The sequence below is a fragment of the Capsicum annuum genome, unplaced genomic scaffold (assembly GCF_002878395.1).
Source record: "Capsicum annuum cultivar UCD-10X-F1 unplaced genomic scaffold, UCD10Xv1.1 ctg11025, whole genome shotgun sequence".
NCBI lineage: Eukaryota > Viridiplantae > Streptophyta > Magnoliopsida > Solanales > Solanaceae > Capsicum > Capsicum annuum.
This window is the reverse complement of record NW_025816051.1, coordinates 2,346-9,362: the sequence shown is the minus strand read 5'-3', so window position 1 is coordinate 9,362 and position 7,017 is coordinate 2,346. Positions and strand designations below refer to the sequence as shown.

General features: G+C 35.7%; 1 long non-coding RNA gene across 1 annotated transcript; it reads right to left on the bottom strand.

Moving 5' to 3' along the window:
* Positions 1–1,173: 1,173 nt before the first annotated feature.
* On the bottom strand, positions 1,174–6,505 carry LOC124890058. Its single transcript, XR_007048920.1, has 2 exons — positions 6,232–6,505; positions 1,174–1,729 (listed from the first exon to the last, which is right to left on the bottom strand). It is a non-coding gene; the product is annotated as an uncharacterized LOC124890058 (long non-coding RNA).
* Positions 6,506–7,017: the final 512 nt, after the last annotated feature.

Here is a 7,017-nt window from a genome sequence, read left to right as displayed (position 1 = left end):
TATATATATATATATTTTTCTAACCCAATAAGAAAAAATCGAACCGAACCAATAATTTTTTTTATAAAATCATTAAAACCCCGTTAACCCAATAACAATAAATCAATAATATTTTTATCTGTTCAATTTATTGGTCGGTTCAATATTTGCACAACCCTAGTCTTACCTTTCATTTCTATTAGAGACTGTTTTTAAGGCTTGAACCTTGTTCACATGGCAACAACTTTACCTTTTAACTCCAATGCTTCCCTTAAAACAAGAAAATTTATGTGGTGATTACACCCTTTCCAACTCTATGATGTGTTTATTTAGTTGATCCTTCAACTCCTTCCTCCATCCTTGGATCAATCTCTCTTGTTTAGCTATCAGCTTAGTTTTTGTTTCCAACTCTTCTTCCATGTTTTCGATCTCTATACGTAGCGAACAATTGGAAATCATAAGTCCTTTGGTATCATTACATCAATAGGATGGTTGCCCTTATAATTGAAAAATAGCTACACTCCCAAAGTTTCAAATTCCACAAGTAAATCTCCAGGACAAATTAAATGAATTCATAACCTAATAACACCCTACACTGGCTTTTTGACCAAAATGTTCAATATTTGGTACATTTAAGCTAATTTCTGGAGAGACTGAAACAATTGATGACTAGTTTTTTAGTCATCTACCCAAACAACAGCAGTAATTACACTTCAATCTGAATACGAGATAATGACATAAAGATCACACAATTATATCTACTAAATTGGCCCCCATAAACCAATAAGTGCAAAAAAGTAAATAACCAAACGCAGGCCCCTAGAAGCCTCGAGGGTGCATTTAAGAAAAGTAAACAATCGGTAATCATAATCGACCGAATATCATGCAAAAATCAAGAACTCATCTGTTCCATATCACAATATAACGACAGATGACTTGGTATAGATTAAATCATGTTGAACATATAAGACTAGTATAATTTTTCGATGAACCCTTAATAATTCCAACCACTACTGGCATCATATTGCACTCTTAGTGTGTGGCCTACCTCAAAGAAAGCTGGAAAGGACAATGGAAGACCAGAATTCAAATCTTAACAAAGGAAAAACAAGGATGACTCTGGACAAAATTACACGATATCTATACTAAGTATCCGGTGGATTACTCGAGGTGCATACAAACTGACCAAGACAATACAGACGAAACAGTCTAGTTCGATTCATATTTCTATAATGGAACTTTACTGATTACAAATTAACAATGCAGCAAAACCTCAATGACTCAAAAAATTCAAGCAAATTGGTGAGAGTTGCACCAAAGGCGGACCCAAGATTTAAAATTTATGAGTTCCTACAACATCAAGTTAATACTAAAATAATAATTGGATTCTCAGTCAAATACTTCGCAGATACTTACTAGATTTCTTGGTGTAAGTGTAAGGTCCGGACAAAAGCTATTGGGTTCACGTGAACCTGTAACTCAGCTTCTAACTGCATGCATACAGCTATAAGCCTGAAACTACTCACTCTGATGATATGGATAAGCTCTTGCCTGGAGTTCTCGTGCCGGCAAACAGAGGAGTAGGGCAGTTTCTAATGCAATCACATAGGCAGCCATGTCATCCCTTGAAGCAGGAGAATTCATCTGTGGTTCAGTATTATGATGTTGATCAACCGGATGTCTGTCAGCCATGTGCTCGAGCAAATGCAGACTTGCAACACTTCAAAGGCTAGTTGGAGATGCTAAGGTACTTGAGAACAAAAAATCAATAAATGGATCAACATGCTTGCAAACTGATTAAGAAATAACAAATACGAATGAAGTAGAGGCGGATCCACCCGGCCCATCGGAACCCAATACTAGGTATGAGCCGATAACTTTAAAAAATATAATTGGCTCAACGCTAAGAATTTGAAAAGTAGAATGCATACAATTCAAATCCTGGAATACTCTCTGGAAGGAAGTCTCTAGTCTTCTTAAATAAGAAGCAAAAGTAAGGCCAAAAATTATCCACCATCCTACCCCCACCCCCAACCACCACCACGGCCGGGGTGAATACTGCAAACCAGCGGATTTGATGGTCGACAATCGTTTGGCGGAGCCAGGATTTTCACTAAAGGGATTCAAAAGTAAACATACGAATGGGTCGAAGGGGTTCTACATCTACTATATATACATAAAAAATAATTTTAACCATGTATAAATAGTATAGTTTTCCGTCAAAAGAGGTTCGGATGAACCCCTTGCCCAAAGGTGGCTCCGCCCCTGCCACCACCACCAAATAAACAAATAAAAAGAGCTTCCTCTAATTGATATTAACTATCCCATTTTCATTCTCAAGATTATGTGATCTTGCAACAAAAGAAAAGTTATATTATATCATCAAAGGATGACTTCCCTGATTAAACAGTAACAAGGGACTATATACTCCAAAACTAAGAAAGACAGTCAAGTAGTATATGTACTTCAGCTGCATATGGCTCAAGCTCACAAAGCTTTCTTTCTTTAGTAGCCATAAATCCCCGAGCACCAATGACACAGTGTTCGAAACTTGATGAATAATGGACCCATCCTTCTTCCCTTCTACACTCAAATACCAAGCTTTTATCTGTGCAGGGTTCGATCCCATGACATGCGCCTAAACCACACATCACAAGTTGTGTGCTCTTACCACTAGACCAAAGCATTGGGCGCACACAAAGTCACAAAGCATTATTTGCTTTCACACAATTGTACTCAGATATAATATTGAGGAGACAAAACAACCATTCCCATAGAAGGTCTTACCTGATATATGTTGTTTCGGGTACATAATCTGTATGTTTGCACAATACACTTCAATCTAAGTTCAAGACTGTTTCAAGAACAACAATGAAGTTTAACACCGTCAACACAAGTTCAAAATGAACTATCAAAAGAATGAACTATCAAAAGAAGTATTTTTATCTAAAAGAAATAAGATGAAGTAGAAGTAGAACCAAGTCCTCCGATTTCACGGAGTGTCCTTAAGGAATTAATTCCCCTCAAGTAATCGAGGTTGTAGAATTTTTCCTCCTAGGATAAAATGGCTCACAATCTGAAGGTAGCGGTACCTCAAACTTTCAAATTCGTTGAACACACTCAACGGCTGATGATCACAAAGAGTTTTTGGAAGAAGAAGATTGTTTTTCAGCACTTAAAATTCTGTCTATACCTGAGGAAAAGTTCAGGTATTTATAGTCATCAAGTCTCCCTTCGGAAAGAAAGCAACGGTTCATGGAAAGGCATATCATTTCGGAACAGTTATGTTTGTTTCTTCCGAAACAGTGTGTCTTTTCTGAACAATCATTTCCGACCGAACAGTCGCCCCTTTTCCGAAATAGTTTGTCATTTCCTCGAAGGGTTGTCCCTTTCGAGGTGCGTTTCTGCATGCATTTGCATGGCGTACATGGAGAAAATATATTTTTTTGTTGGATTTTTGAATAAAAAAATTCACATGTTTTTCCAAGTTTCAAATAAACTTTGTCTAAAAAATTAATCTCTCGATCATTTGCCGAAGTCAAAGCTGAGCCGAGCGAGCGACAACGATGACGCAAGGCATCTCTTGGTTCTTGCCTCACTATCCACTTGAAGGTGTGTTTCTTAATAAAAACACAATAAAGTTGCTTTCTCCCACCAGTGTGGGAGAAGTAGACTTTCCTTTAAGTGAGTACACTTTCCTTTTAAGTGAGAACTCACTTTTCCTCCAATAATTCCCTCCATTTTTCATTCACACATCCAATTGAACCCAACAACATATATAAATAGCAATTTCACAAACAAGAGACTAAAAAATAATAACCAGTGAAACTGGCAAGTAAAAGCAGGCGAAACAATCAAGTAAAATATAGGCAATTTATCAGAGACGTGTCTCGAACATATCAGGTGCATATCATAGGACATTCAATCATTTTGTTTTGGTAGAAGTTCAATAAACATAAAGCACTGCATATGAACAGTTGGAGTTCGTTGAGGGGCTTATGTTCGTAAATCTCAATTATCCTGTTGAAGTATTGTAATTTTCATTCTGTTACTATCTGCTGTTTTTTTGTTATTATTTGATATTTCTTGTACTTCCGTTACTTCTTTTTCTGGACTGTTTTTCCTTGATCGGGGGTCTTTCAAAAGCAGTCTCACAATCTCTAAGGTAGGGGTAAGGTCTACGCACACTCTACCCTCCCCAGACTTCACTTCGTGGGATGACGTTGGTATGTTGTGGTGGTGGTGGTGGTTGTGATGGTGTTCGTGAACCTTTTCGTACAAAATGATGTATGTCAGAAAGAACAAAAAGTTTACTTCTTTACTGGTACAAGAAAGATCTAACCAGAGAGACATGAAACACTTTGGAATACTATCCATACAACTATGCAATTTGGAAGGTGAGAAACCAAAAAACTTTTTTGATTGAAGAAATGAAATCTTGAGGAACATCAAATACAGATGCATCTTTACTTTAGCAAACTGGTGTGAGATGACAAATGTGTATTGAAGTTGATACGATAAAATTCCTCAACACCTTGCCTGTGGGGTGACGTTTTGAGATTTTGATTTTTGTATCACACACCACAAAACACCTACTAGGCACAGTTTGTATAATACGTACACAACCTTATCCCTGAAAAAAGAAGTTACTAGTGAAAGCATGAATTGCTTATACCAATTTGATTTGTTTCTTGCCTTTAGTTGATTGAGAAAATGTGTCAAATTTTATGGAATCAAACCTATGTAGCTGTACAAAAAGTCATTCAAGAAACAGAATCAGCAGATTGTAGGAACGAATACAAGGATATTGCACATGACAGCCATTCACCATCCAATTTACAACAACATACCCAGTATGTTCCCATCAAGTGGGGTCCGGGGAAGGTAAGTGTACGCAGTCCATACCAATACCTTAGAGGTGAGATAGAGAGGCTTTTTCCGATATATCCGAGAGGATAATCGAAGGAAACTAGGAAATAAAGTAGGTAAAAACAAAAAAATCGATATAGGAGGTTATCTGGAGCGTGTATCGAACTATATGAGGATTCATAGAGCTATCTTCAGCAAGATAGAATGGAGCTATAGTAGTTTGTCATGTCTCAAACTTTCAGGTGCATACCACTAAGGGGTCGTTTGGTATGGCCGTTTGGGGGATAGAATAGATAAAATTATCCCATAGATTGGAATATCCTATGGGATTAGTTATCCCGTGATATCTACGGGATAACAAAACCAAACACAGGATAAATTAATCCTGCATTTTATTCCGGAATTATTATCTCTTATTCCTTATCCCTCATACTAAACGACTTCAAAAGGTTGTAATGTAGTGGTAAATATTCCTCCATCCTTACCTAGAGATCTCACGTTCAAACCTAGGGACTACATTCCCTTTGGTAGAGAGTCTTTTACCCCAAAGTGGAACTTTCCAGCGCGAATACATATTAGACGGTCCCCAAACGAGTACTGGACATCGGAAAAGAACACACGAACAGTACAAAACTGGTTTTACCAATCTGATTTATTTGGTAACTACCATTCAGCAACAAAATGCATCAAATTCTAACCTGATTGAATCCAGAATCATCTGCTACTAGTAATCAGGACAAAGATATTATTTCATTGTAGTAACAAGATCCCATTTTCATTTTCTTTCATAATCGTGGTCTCTGAGTCAGCTTGTGCGTACCTTGATTAATGCCATGGGATACTTGTCATCTCTCACAAGCAACAGGTACCACGTAACTTTGTTCACCAAGGTTTGAATAAATAGGAAAAAATCACCTTATTGTTTTATCAATGTTGGAATCTGAACCCGAGAACTCGTGGTGCTCAACCAACTTTATTGATCAGTAGGCCACACTCTTGGGTGTGGATCCCTTATTCATTCATTATTCTTTTTCGTCTTTTTTCTTTTTAGCCGTGGTGTCCGGACCAGCTTGCGTCTACCTCAACTAATTCCAAAGTTCACGTAGCCATTAGCCAACTAAGTTACTAAGATTCCTGTATTTCTATGTTTTAATAAAGCCATTACTAGGAAATGAAATGCCAATCACAATTAACAATTCAAGATTTAAATACTATTACAATAACAGTAGTCTTAACCACCTAATTAACAATCAAAGACACAAAGAAGAATCTCTAAATACCTTAATGCATCAAAAGGAACAAATGAAAAGCAGAAGCTTAATTAACAAATTAAGAACAATTTTACAACTTTGAAGGGAAGAAAAAAAAAAGAAATATAGTTACCTTGATCGAGCAATTTGCAAGACTGGAATCAGCAAAAGTGAATAAATTGGCTATCTTCAATAGATAAGGCAATGCACGATTGAATTAATTGGAGTTCACATTGGATTGAAAATAAAATAAAAGTAAATGGTTTTTCAGTTTGTAAATACCCCTTTCACTTGCTTTTAATTATAACATTTATTCTTGAGAGTCAAACAAGAATTTTGATCAATATTTTGATAAATTTTTTCATTATATTAATATGAGAAGTATTGTAGCTTATAGCATTTTTCATGTATAATTTTTAAATATTTTAATTTTATATTTATAATATTACTTTAATCTACTTCAATTTAACTTTGAAGTTTAGTCAAATTAATTTTTGAAAAATTGATAGTGACAAGTTAAAATAAACAGATAAAATATTTTTAGTATATTTGATCGGGTAAAGGTTAAATTAACCTTGAATTATGCAAAACTGAAATAGATTTAGCTTTCGTCAATAATTTGATCAGATATGTTCTGATTGTTATTAAAAGGAAAAATTTCACAAAATCACAACTTAAAATATCAAAATTACTAAAAAATTAACTAATTTATTTTTTTCTCTCTAAAAGAATCTAATAGATCACAACTTCCTCCTCCTTTCTCGATTGCTCCTATTTTATAGCTCAAATATCTGTTAATTAGCATATATCTGACTCTTCCTCAATCCACCCGACCCTCATTCCACTACATCTTCAATTTCTCAATCTCCATAGACCGAAAAAGTGAGATATAAATAGCCACCTCCTATACAAGATGCAA